The following is a 24,129-nucleotide window of genomic DNA, read 5'->3' as shown; positions in this document are numbered from 1 at the left end:
CCATCTCATGGTCACTGCAGCCAAGGCTGCCATTGACCGTCACCACTTCGACCAAACCCTCCTTGTTGGCGAGTACTAAATCTAGCAGCGCTGCTACCCTAGTTGGTACGTCCACCATTTGCATTAAGAAATTATCATCAATGCACTCGAGGAACCTCCTAGACTGTGAATGACTGGCTGTGTGAGTCTTCCAGCAAATATCGGGGTAATTAAAGTCCCCCACGACGACTAAGGCATGTAGTCGCGAGGCTACTTCCAGTTGCCTATAGAAAGCCTCATCAACTCCTTCGTCCTGATCAGGAGGTCTGTAATAGACCCCCACAACTGTATCACCCGTGCCAGTCAGCCCCTTGATTCGTACCCACAGACATTCCACTTGCTCCTCATCCGACCCCGGACAGAACTCAATACATTCTAGTTGCTCTCTCACGTAAAGAGCAACTCCACCACCTCGCTTCGCTGACCTATCTTTCCTAAAAAGGACATAGCCATCCATGACCACATTCCAGTCATGTGAACTGTCCCACCATGTCTCTGTAATCGCCACTAGATCATAACCTTTAGCCCGCACACAGACTTCTAACTCCTCCTGTTTATTCCCCATGCTGCGTGCATTGGTGTACAGGCATTTCAGGGAGCCAGTCCTAGTACCCTTTTTCCCCTGCGGGACAGGGTCTAAAGAGCTATCCTTTCCCACAAGTGAAACAAGAGATTGACAGTCCTCCTTAGCCCGCCATCCTTCAATCCCTAGCATGTTCCTCTTGGGCTTGTCCCCAACAGGCCCAGTTAAATCCCCTCCCCCCTTCATAACTAGTTTAAAGCCCTGTCAATAAGCCCTGCTAACTCCTGCCCCAAAACCCTTTTTTTTCTCTGGGACTGGTGTATCCCGCCTGTCACCAGCAAACCAGGTGTCCCATACAGCAGCCCGTGACTGAAAAACCCAAACCCCTGCCTTTGGCACCAGTCACGTAGCCATACATTAACCTGCAGAGTCTTCTTATATATCCCTTCACCCTCGCTTGCAACAGGTATGGAGGCAAACACCACTTGGGCTCCAGACCCTTTAACCAGCCGTCCCAGGGCCCTGTAGTCTCTCTTCATTGCCCTTATGTTCCTCGTAATAATTTCGTCACTGCCAACCTGAAAAACCAGCAGCGGATAGTAGTCAGACGGCTGCACCAGTTCAGAGCTTGTTGTTGCTCAGGGCCCCATTTAAACTCATTCTTCTTCTGGGTCACATGATAGAGAGGGCATACAATTGAACTGTAATTTGGGATGTGCATTCTCCAGAACCCCACAACACTCAAGAAAGCTTGTGTTTCTTTCTTGTTAGTTGGTGGACACATTGCTGTTATATTGTTGATCACATCTGTGGGGATCTGTCGACATCCATCTTGCCATTTTATTCCAAAATATTGAATCTCCTGTGCAGCTCCCTTGACCTTCCTCCATTTTATGGCAAAACAGGCTTTCAGCAGGATTTGGATTATTTTCCTCCCTTTCTCAAAAACTTCTGTTCACGTAAAAAAATTTCTTCTTCATGTATCTCCCATGGGTTCAGATAAGAACAGTCCAGTAACTAAGGTATAACACAAACCACTACTGCTACCACCAAGAATAATAATGATAAGGGAAATAACAAGGGAAGTGAATACAACCGTTCGCCACTCGTCGACCGATACCCATCCTGATCTGAGCAGTGATTTAGCCCTTCTGGGTAACTGCTCCCAGTTTATATACTGGGCATGATGTGCTGTGGTATGGAATACCTCTTTGGTAATTTTGTTCAGGTGTCCTGTCTCTGCTTCCTCCCAACTTCTCCTCCTCCCTGGCAGATCATGAGACTCAGAAAGTCCTTGGTCAGAGTAAACATTACTCAGCAACAACTAAAACCATCAGTGTTATCAGCGCTGTTCCCAGACTGAAAGTTAAAAACACAGCACTGCACCAGCTACTAAGATTGAGAAAATTGAGTACTACTGCTGAACCCAGGACAATGCAGAAGCCATATCATAGAATCATAGAGGGGGGCCCAAGACTGTTGGTTTATATTCAAGGATCACCTTCTGCAAGCTCAGGAGTGCTGCATCCCAACTAGAAGGAAGTGCAGCAGGAGGGCCAGGAGACCTCCTTGGCTGGATAAGGAGCTGCTGAGGAAAATTCAAAGGAAAAAAGAGGCTTATGTAAAATGGAAGCAAGGACAGGTGGCCTGGGTAGAGTACAGGGATGTTGTCCGGGAAGCTAGGGACCAGGTTAGGAAGGCTAAGGCCCAGTTAGAATTAAACATAGCCAGGGATGTTAAGGATAATAGGAAGGGATTCTACAGGTACGTAGCAAACAAAAAACAGACTAGGGACCAAATATATATACTGAGTAGAATCAGGGGAAGATTTAGGAAAAAATTAAGAGCTCAAAATCTAATTTCACATGTGAAGAAAATGTTGGAATCTTAAATAAATTACAGCTATGGATCATTTAGAACTGCAAAATTAATTATAGCTTTAATACAAGGCTGAGAGCAAGAACATGCTGTGAAGGCATTACAGGGCTGATTAAGGCAGGCTTGGAAACAGAACACTGAACAAAAATGATATTATTTTTTTGAATGACACATGAAAATTCTGGTGCAGAAACCTAGCATGGAGTTCTGCTAGCACATATACAAAGTAAAGGTATGTGCCAGAGGCCAGGTAGATTCCTGACTTGCAACTGATACTTGAACTGTACTTCCTGTGTTGAGATCAGTTAATCACAGCAGTGTTATACATCTTAAAAAATAGGCCTATTTCTACAGAAATTTGAAGCTTACTTTTGTTTTTCTGACATGTTTTAATTATTTTCCTGTCTCCTTTAGTCAAAATTGTACTTCAGATTGATCATTATGAAACTAGGAGGAATTTGTGGTATACATGAACAAACTGCATTGGGAATCTACCACCAAATAGTTGGGTATAAATTTAAAAGCTGATCTGTTTCAACCTGTCTGAAGAAAGGAGTCATAATTTTTTGAATTAGTTACTTTTAATGAGCAGGAGATGAACTATTAAAATAGAAATTACACTAGGTTTTGTGAACTGGCTAACAGGGAGTGTTTTTTCAAAGTGTGAATTCAATTATGGGCTGTAGTAGGAAGTGTGATGTTACAAATCTAAGAGGCAAGTTGTCGAAGGTATAGTATTCATAGACTTGCTGAGTGCTTCTTTCATCCTGCAAGTACAGTATGCTCTTGTGTAATTTTACTCAAGTGATCAATTTATATTATAGGATTAGGAACAAATAAACATCTGTGGACAGTGTTGGTGTGTCATACTCTCAAACCTGACATCAGGGATAGGATGGTGGTAATGGTGGTGACTACAATTACATTCAGTTCTGCTTGCTTATTTGTGAGGAGTTTGAATGATCACAGACTTGCTGGAGTCCAGTGACATGGGTGAACCAAGAATAGATGTGAGACAGACTCATCAGTAAACTTTAAAATAAATTGAGGATTTAGTTGAGTTTACTGAAGATGGCATTAAGGCTGATATAACTCAGTTGCCCTCTTCGTCTTCATAAACATCCAGTGTTCATGTGAAACCATTGTGCTGTGACAAACTGATATACAGAAAATGGTGTAGATTTTGTCTCTTCTGATAACTGGAACTGCACCAAAGCACTTTGTCCTTTCTTTTTTGTTTGAGAGTTTAGAATCTACATGTCAGGAATATTAGAATATTTGGACAGTGGTTGCTGAGATTAGGTGCTGTTGCTCACATCAAAAGGTGAAAATAACTAGAAAATATTTCCAGTTCTAATTACAGAACACTTACTCTGAGATACAGAGTTGTGAACACTACCTGCTCTGTGGGTTTCCCATTTTCTCAGCTGACATCTGTAAATAACTTTCAGCTTGTCCCTATTGATTCCCCAGCTTGCTGTTGCTAATGTCAGAGACATTGTGAGAGAAAATGTTGTTTTTGCATACTGGGGATGGGGCTTTGCAATATTGGGGCTTTGCAATATTAAGGCTTTGTAATATTAAGGCTTTGCAATATTGGGGCTGGGGCTAAGTTACTAGAGGAAATGAAACAAAGGGTTTGAGGTATCATAACTCAAAAAGACACACTGTGATTAAAGACAATATCATCTTTGAACAAAAGATACACTGATTAAAAAGAATACTATCTTTGTACAACCTATGAAACTCAGCTGGTGAAGGCTGGTTAAACAGTAAATTGGGGTACCATGAGTCTGCCAGAGAGTTATGAACTCAAAACCACAAAAGGAGATAAATAAATAAGAGGAAGGGGTGTACAAAATCAAGTGAGGGTAGATGTAAACAGAGGCATGACAGTCAGCATGTAGGTTATATGTATCGGATAGGCTGTAAACCTTGGAGTACCCAACCAATGGGGAAACAAAGGAGGGAACCTGCGGATGGAGATAGGAAATATAAATCAAAGCTCTGTTTTTGCTGTGTGTGCCTACTTACCAAGACACCCATTTTTGCAAAAATGTTAAATGAATAGCTGCTACTTCACTGTTGTGTCTACCCTGAGCTTTTACAAGAAAAGTTTTTATCTAGAGACCATTTCTCACACAGATGAGTCTCAAGGGAAGCATGAGAAGGCTGGAACAGAAATACTGCAAATGCGTACAGAGCAGTCAAGATGTTCCAGTTGGTCACTGGCATCCTTCTGGTACCTAGAGAGTATGGAAGTTCATTGAGGTCATACAGGTTTTCTGAGTATCCAGCCTGAACATTTACACAGGAACAGAGGCAAAACTAAGAGTTTACTATGTGTTCAATGGTAAATCATCTTCCTCTTCATTTTACTGTGCTCCCTTTCTGAGTTTTATCCTCCACTCACTGAATTAAACAGCAAAACTCAAATTAGCTTAAGTGGGATAAGATCAGTTCCCATGCCAGGAGGAGTTCCTACAATAGGGTAATGATAATCTGACATTAGGTGTTTTATGTAATGATAGCATGGTATTTTCAGGATTTACCTATGAGTTCTGTCTGAGGTTATGAAGATAATGGCTGATAATATTTTCCACACATTTTACAGGCTGGTGTCATTGGAGGGTCAGTAAACATTAGAACCCATTCCAATCTGAGCAATGGCCAATGCAGTAGCTGATGGTTAAATAAACATGACCATCAGGTTTGTCATCAGCTATTTAGAAGGTGGTAATTTCCCTGGACACTGGATTACAAGACTGTGTTAAGACTTAGTCTTCTGTACCACAGATACCTTCTAGATAGCTGTCGTGGTTTAAGCCCAGCCGGTAACTCAGAACCATGCAGTTGCTCGCTCACTGGGGTGCCATGTTGCCACAAAATTAGTTTCTCAAGGCCAGGATAGTGCTCTGGGCAGTGGTGTGGGGCACAACGTATGTTTCCAGCCATCCGGTGGTTGCTTCCATAATGGTAAGTACATGGAGCTTGCATTGGTGGGTCGGTGGGAATGTGATACAGTCAGTCTTCCAGGCCTCCCCATATTTGTACTTCAGTCATCGTCCTCCATACCAAAGAGGCTTTAACCATTTGACTTGTTTAATTGCAGTACATGTTTCACACTCATGAATAACCTGGGCAATAGTGTCCATTGTTAAGTCCACCCCTCACTCACAGGCCCATCTATATGTTGCATCTCTGCCCTGATGGCCTGAAGTGTCATGGGCCCACTGGGCCAAAAATAATTCACCCTTATGTTGCCAACCTAAGCCCATCTGAGCCACTTCAATCTTAGCAGCTTTATCCACTTGTTGGTTGTTCTGGTGTTCCTCAGTGGCCCGACTCTTGGGTACGTGGGCATCTACATGTCGTACCTTCACCACCAGGTTCTGCATCCGGGCTTGTAGACAGGGATTAGTCTTCTTTATCACAGGAGCTAGAGTAAAATCAGCTCTTCCACTCCATCTGGGAACCTGCTCACTGGAGACAGAAGCCGCAGCTTTCATGGGATGATCACCTTTGTTCTCCTCTTCAGTTCACTCATCCATTCCTCCAGAGCTGAGGTGGGTTTTCCATCTCACTTTCGCATGTCTTCTCCATGATCTCACATGTAAAACCATTTTAAAAAGTACTCCTGGGACAGTTTTTCCACAGCTGAGATGATGGAAGGGGTGAGATTGTCTTAGAACTCCCAGAGTTGATGAATCACTTCATCCACTGTTGGTGGTACTATGTCATGCCAGGTTATCGATGCCAATGAGTGGGCTTATGATGATAGTGCATTCCATGTAAATTTCCGCCACATTGGTAGTGTACATTTGACTTCATCTGGATCTAAGGGTGTATTCCCAGCATCCGGCCTGCGATAGATCATCTCTAAAATGGCTAATTCCCTCAGAAACTGGATGCTTTTCTCTATCATGGTCCAGTTGCCCAAACGACTCATAACATCATCCTTGTATGGAAAGCTTTCTTTCACAGCTGCCAAGAACCACCTCCAAAGGCTGAGGGATGGTTTCTCCTTTGCAATTGCTTTGTCAATTCCTCCTTCCCTAGCAAGTGATCCCATCTGCTTAGGTTCCCTATCTTCTAGTTCGTGATCGTCGGCCCCATTGTCTCAGCTTAGGAGCAACCAGGAGATGATGTGCTCCCCTTGTTGACGGGTAAAATCTTTTCACATATTCCGTAGCTTGTTTGAGGTCCGGGCTCGAGAAGTCACCTCTTCTTCTTCCTCTTCCTCTGACTCATATATTAATAACTCCTGATCAGATGCTGTCCAGTGTAGTAAGTGCATTGGTTCTTCATCTTTCTTTACTGTATGGGTTGCTCTTTGTGCCTCTTGTTTGCTTTTTCCCTTGTGTACAGCGGCAACCAATACTGGCACAAAATGGTCCTCTGGTTTAGCTGCAGTGATTATCACTGTGGTTGGAGTGGCTGCACTATCTGTTGTTGGGGTTGGTGCAGCCGCTGTGCTTGGGGTTTGAGTAGCACCAGCAGCTGTGCTGTCTGTTGCGGTCGAAGTTTGCGTAGCTGCTGTACTTGTCACTGGGGTTGGTGTAGTTGCTGTACTTTGAGTAGCTGCACTGTCTGTTGCTTTGCCATCAGATCCAGAGACATCTTTTTCCCTTTGAAGGTGCTGGATAGTGTTGAACAGGGCTCTGTAAGCATAGGCCAAGCCCCAGCACTTTGCCATGATTTGTCCCTCTCTGGTATGACCAGGATGACAACACACCTCATTAAGTGTTTGACTAGTTTTTCTGGTTTTTGCACTTGTTCAGTGGTGAAGTTCCAAAGCACTGGAGGGGCTCACTGGCCTAGATACTTGCCCATACTATCCCACACACCCTGCCACTCATGATTGTCCAGCCTTGGGGAAAATTTCCTGGTCTTCCTGTATCATCTTCTAACCCAAACTCGACTCAACTTTAGAGATCAGAAAAAATGGTTGTGTGCAAAACACATTCTGTATGTGTGCCAACATGGTGATCCCCATCACAACCAGCAGGCAGGTCTCAAGGGTACCCAAAAGCCATTCAAAACATTCAGAACTCTTGAATGATGCTGTAAATAGTCTGGGGGGGGGGGGGGGGAGAGGGGCTGGGAAGGTAAGGGAATGTTTCCTTCACAGGTTGACCACCCGAGGAGGGGAAAAAAGATGTGTAATTGCTTAACACTTCCATTATATACCTCCCAAAGTATAGAGGTGGTGACCACACTGGGAACGCAAGCCAGATCAGTTTCATGATCAATGAGTCTTTTGTATTACAAGTCATTACCATAAAGTACAGCAAAACAAGAACCTTAGCCCAAGCCCCCCAGCCGATAAACACAAATACTGGTTGTAAGTAAGGTACAACATGCTGAAACTATCAGGTCAAGAACAACAACCTTGAGTGCCAATAAATCAGCATTGTGATGAGTGACTATTAATCTGAAACAGTAAATGCTTATCACAAATAGGTTTAGACACACGCTGGTCAGATCTGTTGTTATCTCAACCCTTCATGCCTCACGTTGGGTGCCACAAGGAACTGTCGTGGTTTAAGCCCAGCTGGCAACTCAGAACCACGCAGCCGCTCACTCACTCCCCCACTTCCTCCCCCCACTCCTGGAGTTGAGATAACCCACTCCATGGGTTGAGATAAGAACAGTCCAGTAACTAAGGTATAACACAAATCACTACTGCTACCACCAATAATAATAATGATAAGGGAAATAACAAGGGAAGAGAATACAACCTCTCACCACCCACCGATGGATGCCCATCCTGATCCGAGCAGTGATTTAGCCCTTCTGGGTAAGTGCTCCCAGTTTATATACTGGGCATCATGTGCTGTGGTATGGAATACCTCTTTGGTTAGTTTGGGTCAGGTGTCCTGTCTCTGCTTCCTCCCGACTTCTCCTCCTCCCTGGCAGAGCATGAGACTCAGAAAGTCCTTGGTCAGAGTAAACATTACTTAGCAACAACTAAAACCATCGGTGTTATCAGCATTTTTCCCAGTCTGAAAGTCAAAAACACAGCACTGTGCTATCTACTAAGAAGGAAAAAAATGAGTGCTACTGCTGAACCCAGGACAATAGGAATGCATATAATTTCTGAGAAATGGAAGAGACACAAAGGGCTTTACCTTGCTGATGGGAGGGGTATTTTTAACTGTTGCACTAGCTGAAAAAGAGGAAAATTGTTGCAAAAGAAAGGGAGGGTTTGTGAATCAGATCACAGTTTATATAGGAGAGGAGAGTCGCTAGAGAAAGGCCAAGGTAAAAGCGATCCTAGAGACTAGATCTTAGGCCAAGCAAAGCTCAGATGTATCTACCAACACTGGCACGTCTGAAAGCATTAGATTCAGTGACAGCTGCCGCACAGCTGATGGATCTCTGCAGAGCAGATCTGACACATCCCAGCTGGGTCAGACATACTGCACATTTGCACACAGGCTCTGTAGCGTATGAGCAATGAAGTTGATGTGGCGGTCTCTTTGCATATGTGATTCAGCATTCCTGTGAAATGGCCATTTGTTCAGGATATCCAGATATCCAGAATTTGGACAAATCTATGCAGTCACTTCTCAAAGCAGCACAGAGAGAGATTTTCTGCTGTAAGCAACAGACTAGTATCCACGCTGGGAGAGCTGGCAGGTGTGCTGAACATGCCTGGATCCAATGCAGTTGGGACCCAAACACAGCTGCATGTAAGCTCTACCAGGAAGATGCAACAATTGAACTGCTCCCAAAGCCTTCAACCTGCCTAGAATAACAAGATTGGGTTCACAAAGCCTAGTCCTATTAGCTGGGGGTGGAGAGAAAAAAACATTTCTATGAAGGTCAAATAGTCTGGTAATTCTTACAGGCACCTTTTACTCATTCACATTCAGTCCCTACCCTCTGTTCTTCACTTCCATCCTGCCTTCTCCAGCTTTGCTCCTTCTTATTCCTTTCTTTCTGGTTTCCCCTTCCTCTGTGGATATGTAGACTCCAGCTTCTCATTTTAACTCCTTTCCCATGAGACAGTATTTCTGCAAGCTGCATTTCTTACTTAACAGGATTTTTTTTCCTTAACAGCATACTAGGAAGGTAGGTCCCAGTGCAACTGGGGATACACGTCAACAACTGGCTCTCATGAAAACTGCAGAGCTGAAAGTTTGCTGCATCCATGTTTTATTTTATTTTAAGCAACTTAGTATCTTGTACAAATTCCTGTTAAAAGTCTGGGTGTCAGTTCTTGTCTTTGAGTTTTGTGGACACTTAGAGCTGTTTGTGAGACTGGATTCTGTAGTTAATGTTCCTGGGTGAACGAATAAAATATGCAGTTTAATAAAAGTTGAAGCAACATGGATATTAACCAAAAATAATAGCACAGAGCAGTTTTCCTCGTCTTCATCCTGTATGGAGTCAATGGGAATTTCTTCATTGGTTTCAGCAGAATTTCCATCAAGTCTGTTGAGAATACTGTACAAACCCCCCACTTCAGAAATCAAGCTTTATAATAGGCAGTACGAAACATGAAGTAAGAATTATCAGAAAAAAATACTGGGCTGAAGCCAAAGGCCAGCATAAATTAGCTGTCATGGAAGTCTCAAAGGCTGTTAAGGTTCTGTCTAGCTGATAAAGGTGCCTGGCAGTGCAGTTTACACACAAGACACTACCTGTTGAGCTGTGATGGGTACTCATGGGATCACAGTATTTCAAGAATGTCTGGGTTCTCCAAATGTGAACTCAAATGGAAGGTGCTTTAGGTGACATCACACTGCCAGTGACATTAAAAAGAGGCTTCAGTGTTCATGTTCATTAATGGAGACAAACCAAAAAATCTGAGTCACTAGCCACAAACTATTTTGCAAAGCATGTGCACGATGCTGTCTTGAGATGTTTGTAGAAGCAGAAGCAAACACTGAAAACAAAATAATGAAAATTAAACATTTCCTTGCTCATTCAAGATTAATGATGTCAAGTTTAATCACTGCCATAAAAATACCCAAATAAATAAAACAGATTAGGCAAGTTTTATCTGAGTATTTGCCTGGCTATCTTGCTTTCTCAGGATCATTAATTATTGACTTTTCAAAACTTGCTTCTAATTGACTTTAAATTCACAGTATCATAGAATAAGTTAAGTTGCAAGGAATGTCTAGGTTTTCTGAATCACTTACCAAGTTTATTTCCACCCAGTGCATATGTAACACAGAACAATCACCCTCAGATCTGACATGCAGTAAGAATTGAGAAGATGTGATTAGATCAGTTAGTTTAGGAACACTGCCTCTAAATGTTCCCATGTCTTTTCTTGAGAAAAAGTAAGAGTTTAGTGCAGCATCTCTTCTCTAACCTCTTCTACAAGTTGGAAAACAATGTCACCAATGAATAAAATATTTAGTCTGAAAAAAGGGGTTAATTGCTTTAAAAAAAAAAAAATAGCCAGTGGCAACCATAATTCTCCCACTGAATATTTTTGCATAAAGTTTCTATTTATATGAAGCTGAAAGACTCAGTGTGGTACTCTGGCTTCAGAGTACCTGGAACTGCATACGTAACAAAATGTTATTTAACAAAAACATTACATGTATGATTAGTTAGATCTGACTATACCTCATATCCTAGTCACTTTTGTACTGAATCTAATGCTTAAATAACCATTCTTTTAGCTTAGAATCTGATGATTCTTTTGAAAGCTCAGAGTGCTACTATTGGACAACATTTCAGTACATGGAAAAGTTTACCAAGAAGTTTAAAATATTGCATTCATTGTAAAATGCTGACACTAGGATCTCAACATGCAAGACATGCTAAACCCCCCTTTTTAAGTTGTAGAAGTGTGCATGTATTTGGTATACACTTGGATATAAAGGAGCTTATTGCTCTTTTGCAATTGAGAAAGCTGAAGTACAGACAAAACTAAATTTCCCACAGTCAGACAATGAGTCAGTGACTGAACTGATAAAAGAAACCACCAGTCCTGATGAGATAAACTGAGCCAAAGCTGGGGCTCAGGACTTTCACAGACATAACACCAAACACAACACAGATGCAGATTACTTTAACCAGCCAACCTGGTCACCCCTTTTCCAGTTAACTTCAGCTGAGACTGATTAGTGTAGCAGAAGCTGCTCCTAGTCATTAGCAGGGGTGGGTTGGAATTGATATCCAGGAGTCATTGAGCCGTTACTCTGTGCATAACCTGTCCTGTGCTAGCTCTTTTGTATGTGTACCTAACTGGAGGATAGGGAGAAGGAAAGAGATGGAGGAGAGAATGAGTGTTAAGGGCAAGCCTGTTGCTGTCTGAAGGAGGTTAGTGCCAGGGTCAACATAATTAAAAAATCCTAATCTACTATATAATTGCTTTAGTTCTTTTCATTATACAAACCTGCAGTGTTTACTGATTGTTACTCATATTTACATTAAACCAGGAAATCTTATTTCAAGCTACAGATTTACTTGCCCTTTAGATGACATATGGTAGCATCAGGTACAGTTTTGTAAACAGCAGCTCAGATTTTAGTAATTCACAGAGCACATCTTTTTGCTATAATTCATTTCACAAGGTCTGTAACAGTCAGTAATAAAGCACTGGGAGAGTGAATTAAAATTGGAATTTTGATGAATGAACTTGGTAACAATTACTACTACCACGGAATTAATTAATATTTTATCAAAAGAAATTATCTGCCTCTGTTCTAGCTCCAGGTAAATTCTGTCATGAGGTGCTAAGTGGTAATGGTAGATCTTAATCAGTAGATGCAAGTGTTTCTTGTGGCATAAAATTAAAATGTTCAGATAACATGGTTAGTGGTAAGTTACTAAATTTTACCGTTCTGACAATTGGAATGTATTTAATAAGCTAAAAAAATATTGAACAAGTATCTCTTTTTCATGAGAAAAAAAAACCCCACTTCATTTGCTGCTGGGTTGAACCAGGCTATAACTTTACATTGTGTCCCAGTATACATGCTTCTATGGGCACAGGATTGAATCCTGATTCCTTCCCTTCTCCAGGGAAGAGCTAGAATACTTCATCCCTTCTTGTCGTGGTTTAAACCCAACCACAAACCTCGTTCACATCACTCACCCCCCCCCCCCCCCCCCCCCCCCCCTTCTTGCCCTCCCCCTGCTTCTGGAGGGACAGAGAGGAGAATCAAAAAGAATGCAACTCCCACGGGTTGAGATAAGAAGAGTTTAGTAACTAAGGTATGTCGTGGTTTAAACCAATCCACACAGGTCGTCCACTCACCCCCCCCCCCCGACCCTCCCCACTCCCGGAGGGATGGGGAGGAGAATCAGGAGAATGTAACTCCCACGGGTTGAGATAAGAACAGCCCAGTAACTAAGGTATAACACAAATCACTGCTGCTACCGCCAATGATAATATTGATAAGAGAAAATAACAAGAGAATACAATACCACCGCCAAACGAGTTCGACCCCCCCGAAGAGAGAGAGCCTGCCCTTCCAGGTAACTCCCAGTTACCTCCCTGGGCATGACATGCTGTGGTATGGAATACCTCTTTGGCTAGTTTGGGTCAGGTGTCCTGTCTCTGCTTCCTTCCAGCCTCCCTCGTCCCTGGCAGAGCATGAGACTCACAGAGTCCTTGGCCAGAATAAACATTACTTAGCAACAATTAAAAACAATCGGTGTTATCAGCTCTCTGCCCAGGCTGGAAGTCAAAACACAGAGCTTGCACCAGTTACTAAGAAGGAGCAAAACGGCTCCTGGTAAACCCAGGACAGGTATAACACAAATCACTACTGCTACCACCAATAATAATAGTGCTAAAGGAAATAACAAGAGGAAAGAATACAACACCTCAACACCAGCCGACCGATAACTCGCCCCACTCCCCCCAGCCAAGCACTGACCGATACCTCGTCCAACCCTCCAGTCCTCCCAGCCCTTCCGGCTCACTCCCAGTTACATCCTGGGCATGACGTGCTGTAGTATGGAATAACTCTTTGGCTAATTTAGGTCAGGTGTCCTGTCTTTGCTTTCTCCTGGCCTCCCCTCCTCCCTAGCAGAGCATGAGACTCACAAAGTCCTTGGCCAGACCAAACATCTGAGCAGCAACTGAAAACATTGCCGTTATCAGCACTGTTCCCAGGCCAAAAGATCAAAACACAGCACTGCACTAGCTCCTAAGAAGGAGAAAAATGACTGCTGCTGGGAAACGCACCACAACGTGTAAGTTTCTCCCATAATTAATTAAACACACTGTTAATAGCATGTGCCTTATTTCTAATCTGAATTTGTATAGCTTCAGCTTTAACAATTGGTTCTTTCTTTTCCTCCCCTTTTTAACATAAAGTCCTTGACAAAAGTCTTCCTTGGACAGCTGGAAATTTCTTTGGTGTTTTTCAAGTCAGCCTGAGCAGCCATCCCTAAGAACATTTTAGCATTTTCCATTTTTTTACAATAGCTGGATCTTCTGAGCTATTACCTCTCATTGTGCTAAGAGCTGGCAGGATGGAACTACAGCTCCTTTTCTCTGAGCACTCAAATCTGTGCACCCTTGGTGTCTTCAGTCATCCAAGTTCCACCCGGTCCCTTGTCTGTGTCAAATCCTCTCTTTCTGTGTTAAATCTGGACTGGACAAGCTAAAAGAATAACATTCCCAAAATGTTTTTCAGTGCTTCAAATACAGGTCAGCTCAGAATGGTGCAGAAGGGTAAGGGATCGAGCAATCTCTCCTCATTTGATTTGGGGCCACCATCACACCAAAAACAGTCTTCCTAGAGAATAAACAACAGGCAGTCCACAAGCCTGTATTTGTATTTAATCAATATCAATGAATAATAATTTCTCTTTATTAACTGCAGTGCCAGTGTGGTTTATTTTAGCTTGTACTGTAGGGATATCTGTATGTTGTTTGTCAAAGACTATGATTTTATTTTTTTTTAATAACCTGATATAACTTTTTATTTAGGCACTTTAAAAGGTTAGTGATGGCCTATTATATACCAAGTGTTTACTCTGATTTTGCTTTCTGCTTAAAGTGTATTTTCACGTGTTGATAGGTATTAAAAGATGCTCAACTAAGTAAAAGTCCATGGGCAGATAAAATATGGTAAATACCTCTGTTCTATGTGCATTATAAATTATAGCTGTTCTTAAATATCTGAGACAATATTGCAAATAATGATATTGAGTTTGTTTTCTAATGAAAAATTATGAGACGTATGGCATTTTATTACTGTTGAATATTTTAGATAATCAAATTACTGTGTAGCCTCCTTGGTTCTTTTTGCTGTCTTTGGCTGCTTCTGCTTTCTTGAGGATAAACTTGAATCATCACCAGATCTCATTAAATGAGGGAAACTTCTATATTTGTTGATTTACCATTCCCTCTTTCTAGAGTAGTGAGATGTCCCTGTAAGATCCTTGTCCTGAATGTGCTCGCACCAGAGATGGAGTCAGTTGGCAGATCCAGAGATAGAGATCATGAGGCTGCTGGAAATCTGCCAGTGTTAGTGTCAGTCCTATCTCTCTGTCTGAGTCTCAGCTGATGATACAACAATAGGGACAGCCAAATTTATATTCACAGTTGTAAATTACTGCAATTCCTGTGATCTATCCCTTTGTCTCCATCTTAGCTATAATAATACATATATATTCTTCTTACAAGAAATTATGCTTAATATAGTTGAGGATAAAAGAGGCCTTTAAAACAAACAGAGAAAGTCTTTGAGATTTTAATTTCACAATCCATGTAAGTGACGCTGTTGCTGGTCTTCTAGTCTGGCCTCACCCTGCTTATGGAAGACAAGCCTCTGATGTGCTGCTTTTGTACTTCCCAGATTCCTGTTCAAGACAGTCCTTTGTACAACTGAAATGGCAGTTATCTGACTCACCTCTTGAGCTGATATTATGTAACTTTCCTTGCCATCACTGTTAGAAGCTACCACATCAGTGGAAGGAGCAGTATTTGGGTGAAATGTGAATGTCACAAGAACAAGCCGTATCAGGCCATCTTCTGGTTCTGCATTTTTAGTATTCAGACAACATCATTGGCAACAGAAGGCAGGCATCTTCCATAGCAGAACTGTTGCAGCTGAAGCAGAAATGCTGACATGTGTTAGTGATGTTCCAAGGATACTTAAACTCACATCTCTGTTATATTTGAACTCAGTTTTCCTCTTTGCTTCAATGGCAAATCAAAGTTGAAGTTTTCAATTATGATATTGCTGAAACTCCACATAATTTTCAGTGCTCAGTTTACTCTGTAAGTGACATAAACCTCATGGTATCAGTAACTCATAAGATTCCTCTTATTGGATTGTTAGAGAACCAGATAAGTCTGGTGTCAGCTGAGCCAGCAGCTCAGCTGATGGGAGCAGGGACTCACAGGGGGCGGCGCCAGGGGGAGCGGCACCAGCCCTGAGTGGTTAAAAACCTGCCCCAGGGAGCACGAGCGATTAGGAGTGTGGTGATGAGGGTGGGGTTGAGGCATTTTTCGTGGGCAGGTGATCGTGATCGTGATCGTGATCGTGATCGTGATCGTGATCGTGATCGTGATCGTGATCGTGATCGTGATCGTGATCGTGACTAGGTGGAGGGATGATGGTAGAGCGGTAGATGTAGTTTTTCTTGATTTCAGTAAGGCATTTGATACTGTCTCCCACAGCATCCTCATAGATAAGCTAAAGAAGTGTGGGCTTGATGATCAAGTAGTGAGGTGGATCGAGAACTGGTTGAAAGGAAGAAGGCAGAGAGTTGTGGTCAATGGCGCAGAATCTAGCTGGAGGTCTGTGACTAGTGGAGTCCCTCAGGGGTCGGTGCTGGGACCGGTGCTGTTTAATATTTTCATCAATGACCTGGATGAGGGAACTGAGTGCACCCTCAGCAAGTTTGCTGATGACACAAAACTGGGAGGAGTGGCTGACACACCAGAGGACTGTGCTGCCATTCAGCGAGACCTGGACAGGCTGGAGAGTTGGGCGGGGAGAAACTTGATGAAATTTAACAAGGGCAAGTGTAGAGTCTTGCATCTGGGGAAGAACAACCCCATGTACCAGTACAGGTTGGGGCTTGACCTGCTGGAAAGTAGTGAAGGGGAAAGGGACCTGGGGGTCCTGGTGGATAGGAGGATGACCATGAGCCAGCAATGTGCTCTTGTGGCCAAGAAGGCAAATGGCATCTTAGGGTGCATTAGAAAGGGAGTGGTTAGTAGGTCAAGAGAGGTTCTCCTCCCCCTCTACTCAGCCTTGGTGAGGCCGCATCTGGAATATTGCGTCCAGTTCTGGGCCCCTCTGTTCAAGAAGGACAGGGAATTGCTTGAAGGAGTCCAGCGCAGAGCCACAAAGATGATTAAGGGAGTGGAACATCTCCCTTATGAGGAGAGGCTGAGGGAGCTGGGTCTCTTCAGCTTGGAGAAGAGGAGACTGAGGGGTGACCTCATCAATGTTTACAAATATGTAAAGGGTAGGTGTCAGGATGATGGAGCTAGGCTTTTTTCAGTGATATCCAGTGATAGAACAAGGGGCAATGGGTGTAAACTGGAACATAGGAAGTTCCACGTTAACATCAGGAAGAACTTCTTTACTGTAAGAGTGACAGAGCACTGGAACAGGTTGCCCAGGGGGGTTGTGGAGTCTCCTACACTGGAGATATTCAAGGCCCGCCTGGACAAGTTCCTGTGTGATGTACTGTAGGTTACCCTGCTCTTGCGGGGGGGTTGGACTAGATGATCTTTTGAGGTCCCTTCCAACCCTTGGGATTCTGTGATTCTGTGATTCTGTGATCGTGATCGTGATCGTGATTGTGATGGTGAGTACTTGCCTTATGACCTAGGCTCGGTCTGGGAACTCTGCTCTGGCTGCCCCAGCGGTGGCCAGCATAGGCGCTCAGACAGAGCCCATGAGAGGGAGGCTGCAGTGTAGAAAGTGCCTGCACTGGTCTCCTGAGGCGAGGGTACACAATGGGCAGGGCTGCACTCAGTGCTCCCTGGTGGAGGTCCCCCTGCAGCAGGTAGCTGAGCTGTGGGATGCTATTAATAGGATGCAGGATGTCAGGGTAGCTGAGAGGAAGCAGGACTGCTTGCTCAAGGCCCAAACTGTGCAGGGGCCCCAAGTGTCCCCTGTAGCTCATGAAGGAAAGAAGGAGGCCGCTAACCCAGGAAGCTGGGAAACAGCAACAAAGCAAAAAAAAAAAAAAACAAAAAGGAGGAAGAGAACAGTTAAAAGCAAGGGGCTTCCTCCTAAATCTGTTGTCCCCACCCAGAACCACTTTGCTGTCCTGCAGGGGGAAACACACTGACAGCAGGAACAACCGGGTGATGCACTGGTAAAGAAGATCACTACTGCTGCTGACAGGAAAAAGAGGTAGGTCATAGTACTAGGGGACTCTGCTTTGAAAGGCACAGAGGTACCCATCTGTTGGCCTGACCCAGTCTCAAGGGAGGTGTGTTGCCTACCAGGGGCACAGATCAGGGAAGTTGCAGAGATGCTGACTGCTCTAGTAAGTCCCACTGACTATTACCCACTTTTAGTGATCCATGTGGGTGTTAGTGATATAGAAAGCAGTAGCCCGGAGAACATAAAGAAGGACTACAGAGCCCTGGGAGAGGTGGTTAGGGTCTCTGGTGCTCAGATAGTCTTTTTGTCAATTCTCCAGGATAAAGGGGAGGACCTTAAAAAGGCTAGGAGGATTGGCCATGTTAATAAATGGTTAAAAGGGTGGTGCCATAGTCAGGGGTTTGGGTATCTTGAACACAGGACTGAAGTTAGTAGGCCAGGTCTACTGGTGGCTGGTGGAGCTGGTCTGACAAAGGGGAAGAACAGTTTTGGTAGGAGGCTTGCCAGACTGGTCAAGGATGCTTTAAACTAGATGTGTTGGGGGAAGGGGGCATCATTCCATCCCAACACACCCAGTCAGTTGCCAGCAGCTATAATAAATGCTTGGAGCAATGCGGAGGTACTCCAGCTGCTCCAGCCAATGAGCCGGCTTCATTTGGAGCTCGGCTCAGATGCCTCTATACAACTGCCCGTAGGATGGGGAACAAACAAAAGGAATTAGAGATGTCTGCACATCTATGGGGGTATGATATCATTGGTATCACAGAAACATGGTGGGATGGCTCCTATGACTGGAGTGTTGGAATGGAAGGTTACAGGCTCTTTCGAAAAGACAGGCCCACAGACGGGGAGGGGGAGTTGCTATTTATGTTAGGGATAGGCTGGAGATTATGGAACTCTGTCTGGGGACAGGTGAGCAGTCAATAGTTTGTGGGTCGGGGTTAAAGGAAGAACAGCGATTGGAGACATTACTGTGGGGATCTGTTACAGACTGCCTGATCAAGAGATATTTGTGGATGAAGCACTCTATAGACAGATAGGAAAAGCCTCATGGTCATAGCCAATTGTTCTCATGGGGGACTTCAATCACCCTGATATCTGTTGGAGGGATGGTAGGGCCCAGCACAAGCAATCCAGGAGGTGAGTGGTGATCCAGGAGGTGAGGAGCAGTGATCTAGCCCTTTCAGGTAACTGCCCCCAGTTTATATAGTGGGCATGAGGTGCTGTGGTATGGAATACCTCTTTGGCTAGTTTAGGTCAGGTGTCCTGTCTCTTCTTCCTCCTGGCTTCCTCTCCTCCCTGGCAGAGCATGAGACTGAAAAAGTCCTTGGTCAGAGTAAACATTACTTAGAAACAACTAAAAACATTGGTGTTATCAGTGTTGTTCCCAGGCTGAAAGTCAAAACCACAGCACTGCACCAGCTACTAAGAACGAAAAAAATGACTACTACTGCTGAACCCAGGACAGCCACAGACCATTATCTATTGTCACTGACACAGGTGGGTGTGAGGGAATGTCTCCTTCATAGGCTGATCCCTGAGGAGGAAAAACGTGTTGTGTAATTGTTAAAAATTACTATTACATGCCTACCATAGTGTAGAGGTGTGTCGCAGCAGGGAGGAATCACGACATGACCATTGTGATCCATAAGCGTGATTCATTTATTGGGCTTCTACCTCCAGTTAATATAGCAACAGTAATACATGAATATGCAAATACTAGGCGCTTGATTGGTTCTGGCATAAGTAAGGCATTGTGTAAGCTCATTATTTTTGCGGTTAAACTGTGTACTTTTATATCTTCTATTTTATGTGCTTATCTTGTTTATTAGTTAGTGTCCTTGTCTGTAATTGGCCAGAGCATGGCGCTTCCCTCCAGATGTCCCTCAGTTCCTCATTATCTGGTGCTAGTAAGCCTGCACCATTCTCTAAACAAATGTTCTATTTCAGCTCGTTGATGGGAACGTGACCTTTCTCTGTTAGCCACGTCTCCACAATTCCCCCTTTTTCTTTATGAAGGAATAAGGACTGAGTCAGGAGTCGTAAACAAGCAGAACAACATTGCAAAGCACAACAAAGCAACAAGCCCCCTATAATTATGAGTCCTATAATGGCGAAGCAGCTTGTAAAGCAAACGTATATGCAGCTCTATGAAGCGAACCTCGATTTTCAAATAACTCGAGTAATTCAAAATCTGTACTTCTAAAATCAGCTAAATATTTCCGAAGCGCTATAAGCGGGTCACTTTTGCGATAAAATTTGTTCCGACAAGCTACACAAAAGGCCTTTTGTTTTAGCCAGCTCTGGCGAAGATACCTTACAGACTGACAACCACCACAATAGAACTCTACTGTAGGGTCACACTGATGACAGAAACTACAGGGTTGTCGAAGCACTTGTTGTATCACCAATCTCGGTTGTACCACTATATGTCTGTGGCCATGGACCAGATCTAGGAGGGCGACCGTGCTCAACGAAAGCTCTGTGTTGACTAAGGAGTTAAGTTCTTCTATTAGTGGCTGTAGCGCTCGGTGCAGGTGACGCTCCTCCCAGGCCTGCGAGTCAGGGTCCATACACTAGCTCGGAGACACCGTCACTGGAGCTTCTGCAGCAGCCGGTCTTAGCCACTTGGATGGTACCCACAAGGGTCTTGCGGGAGCAGAAACACAGGCGTAACCACGGCCCAGATATATTACTTCTGCTGGTCCCTGCCACAAACCTGTATTAGGATCACGATAGTACGCCTTAAAAGAAGGCTTTATCTTTTGTGCTTCTGTTTGTACAAAGTGCTTAACAACCGCTGGAGTTTGTTCATCACCAAAGATGCATAAATAATTTAACGTATACAATGTTAAGGAAATCCGCTCTTGAACATCTATTATGTCTGAATGTTTCTTTTAATGGCCAAGCGGATGGCCACTTACTTAGAGAAACTATGGTAATATCGGCATCAGAGTCAAGCAATGCAGTCAAAGTTATCGAGTGATTTCCCCAAGTTAATATTGCTGTAATCTCTGGGCGGGTTGCCATTGATAGAGAAAATAGGGCGAGTCCTCCGGTGGATCCAAAACCACCGGTGCCACGAACTGTTTGATGTGCTCCTGATATTAACTGCGAAATGGGCGCAAGTTGTGCTATACGTGTGCCTTTTGGTATATGCAGAGGAGGATACTCAGTCTTTGCCATAATCTTAATTTCACTCATATAATCAGCATCAATGACACCTGGAACAATGAATAGTCCTTTCAACACGGATGATGATCTCCCCAGTAACAAGGCTCCTATAGGCTTATTATTTAAAGTCAAAGGACCATACATTCCGGTAGAGAGCAATGACACGGTCTTATCATATAAGGTAGTGTCTACTGCGGTTGCCAAGTCCATTCCGAGGCTGCTGGTGGTGGCTGGTTGCAAGGCAATGGAGTTTGACTTGCTGCGTACACACGTTGAGGCGCAGGGGCTGTAGGACCTGTGCTTGGGATCATCGCGCGACGGGTCTTGGCGCTCTGCTGCCTGTTTCTCGACTGGTTCTGTTTACGTCGACAGGTAGCAGCACAATGGTTATCCATTTGACAATTAGGGCAGCAAACCGAGTTGTGGCAATCTTTTCTCATGTGCCCATTTTGACCACATCTAAAACATTGAGGACCCTTGACCATACCGGTGGCTTGCAAAGGTGCCAAGGCTGCTAATACTTGCGACTGACTTTCTCTTTTTTTTTTCTTTTTTTTTTTTTTGTGAATTGCCTCTCCCACTGCTTTTACCGCCTCAACCAACATTGCCTGATGCCCCATAGGTACCCGTGTCATACGTTCTAACATCTCTTCTACAGTGGCATTTGCAGGTAACCGAACAAGTATCTGCCTTACAGCATCATTACAGTTCTGTATTGCACACTGACGCAGTAAAATACCATGCATGTATTCTGGAGTACCTGACTTCCTTATAGCATCAGCTACCCTATCCACAAAGGTACTGAAGGGCTCGTCCTTTTTCTGTGTCACTTTCATGTAGGCAGGAGCTGCAGTAGTATCTTTAATCTGTGATAGAGCTCGCAAGGCTAGTCTCATAGATTCTTTTAACAATTCTGGACCTAGCTGGACTTGAGCCTCCTTAGTGGAGAACTGCCCATTTCCCATCAGGTGTTGTAATTGCACCCCAATCAGGGGATCTCCCTGGCCTCGCTGAACTGCAACCGCCTCTTGACAGGCTTCCTGCCAATACATGTTCCATAACAACAACTGCGAAGGGGTGAGGATTAATTTCACAATACTTTTAATATAACAGCAAATCTGTTCCCCAAATATATGACAACATCTGCCTAGTGGGTTCAGACTGAATGCCTGTAGAAGAAACAGTTTGCCTTAACTGAGATAGCAATTTCCAATTTAGTGGAGACATTTCAGCATTTACTGCCTGACCTTGAGGGTTTATCTGGTACTTAACAGGAAAGGCGAGAATCTTTTCCTGCAATGCCTGCGAACAATCAAAATCATTGTTTGACAGAGCCTCTCTCTGATTAGATTTCCAATCTATCACCTGGATTCGCATTTGTCTACCAGTGCTCTGCAACTTTACCCTTTCCTTACAACGACCTTCTTGTGACTTAACCCTTTCCTTACAACGACCTTCTTGCTCCCCTTTTTTCTTTACATGATCTTTACGGTCTTTATCAGTCGAACAAGACGGCTGTGCAGCTAAAAATACTCCGCTATTCTGATAGTGAGCAGCTTCCTCCTCCAGGGTCTCCTCCTCCGATGGGGTTAACCCCTCTTCCGAGGATTCTGCCGGGGGTGCGGATGGGTCTATCTTTATATCAAGGTTGACTGTCGATGTTACTGGCGGATCAGAAACGTAATCCTTGCCAACCTGATAGTGAGCCGAACTGGCTGGAGGAGCTGGAGAAGAAAGGGCTTAAAGTTTCTCCTGAGCTGCAGCTGCCACTTTCTGCTCAGCTGCATAGTTATGTAAGCAATTAATAACTGTCCTCCAGTCTTTAGCACATTTTTTCGCTTGCTTATTATCATCAATCACTATTCCAAAGCTCGTCCCCAAACTTCCTCTATTCGGGTAGATCAAATACATCGTTAGGATCTCGGAAACAACCTAACTCTCTTGCGTATTCTAACAGAGCCTTTAACCCCTTAGTTAAGTCCAATTTCTTACCCACTCCCCGCTTCTCTAAGAAGCACTTAAATAAATCATATGCTGCCTCTCTATCCATTATAATTCAACACATAAGGCGTTGGCACCAGTGCAGCTTACCAGGAGGCAGAAGAAATATGGGCGGCAAGACAAGGAGAATCTTGCTCAGGCTCTCGGAACCGACGCTGCCAGCAGCGAAGCGTTCTTAGCCTTCCGAAGGCTGCTTTCTTCAGAGCTTTCCCAATCCCTGCTGTCGTCCCAGCCTTTAAAGGTACCTGGGTCCCTGTTCCAATCGGTCCCTGTTCCAGAAGATCGGCTTTTCCGCTCCCCTCCTATTCCAGCTGTCTTCTTCGCTCAGTCAAGCAACAGCAAGAGGGTCCCTGTTCGGGTGCCAGTTTGTCGCAGCAGGGAGGAATCAAGACATGACCATTGTGATCCATAAGCATGATTCATTTATTGGGCTTCTACCTCCGGTTAATATAGCAACAGTAATACATGAATATGCAAATACTAGGCGCTTGATTGGTTCTGGCATACGTAAGGCATTGCTTAAGCTCATTATTTTTGCGGTTAAACTGTGTACTTTTATATCTTCTATTTTATGTGCTTATCTTGTTTATTAGTTAGTGTTCTTGCCTGTAATTGGCCAGAGCATGGCGCTTCCCTCCAGATGTCCCTCAGTTCCTCATTATCTGGTGCTAGTAAGTCTGCACCATTCTCTAAACAAATGTTCTATTTCAGCTCGTTGATGGGAACGTGACCTTTCTCTGTTAGCCACGTCTCCACAGAGGTGATGACCACCCTGAGTACGCATACCACATCAGTGTCATGATCAATGAGTCTAATTGTATTGCAAGTCATTACCATAAAGTACAGCGAAACAAGAACCTTAGCCCAGGCTCCAAACCTGATAAACACAAAACAGCAAATACTGGCTGCAAGTAAGGCATGACTTGCTGAATCTCTGAGACCAAGCACAACAACTCTGAAAGTAAATAAGTCAACATTGTGAGAAGTGACTATTAATCTGAAACAATGAGTGCTTATCATAGATACGATTAGACACACTCTGGTCAGATCTGTCATTATCTCAACTCTTCATGACCCACACTGGGCTCCAAAAAGAACTGTCATGGTTTAAGCCCAGCCAGTAACTCAGTACCACGCAGCCGCTCGCTTACTCCCCCCATTCTTCTCCCCCTCCGCTGTACATATTAAGGTTGTGTAGGAATCAGATCTATAGAAGGACACCTTTCAGGGCAA

At 43.9% G+C, this 24,129-nt stretch overlaps 1 long non-coding RNA gene across 2 annotated transcripts in view; it reads left to right on the top strand.

Moving 5' to 3' along the window:
* LOC136004203 (uncharacterized) overlaps window positions 1-24,129 on the top strand; it is a 99,815-nt gene that overhangs the window by 35,852 nt on the left and 39,834 nt on the right. Inside the window, exon 1 of one of the 2 annotated variants that reach the window (XR_010608281.1) lies at window positions 13,598-13,612. The exons of the other annotated variant lie outside the window; for it this stretch is intronic. This is a non-coding gene — a long non-coding RNA (uncharacterized LOC136004203). Of the gene's footprint in view, window positions 1-13,597; window positions 13,613-24,129 lie in introns of those variants that run through there. 2 annotated transcript variants of the gene reach the window in all.

This window comes from Lathamus discolor, chromosome W (assembly GCF_037157495.1).
Source record: "Lathamus discolor isolate bLatDis1 chromosome W, bLatDis1.hap1, whole genome shotgun sequence".
Lineage (NCBI taxonomy): Eukaryota > Metazoa > Chordata > Aves > Psittaciformes > Psittacidae > Lathamus > Lathamus discolor.
Note: the sequence above shows the minus strand (reverse complement) of the source record. Positions and strands in the feature narration are given on the sequence as shown.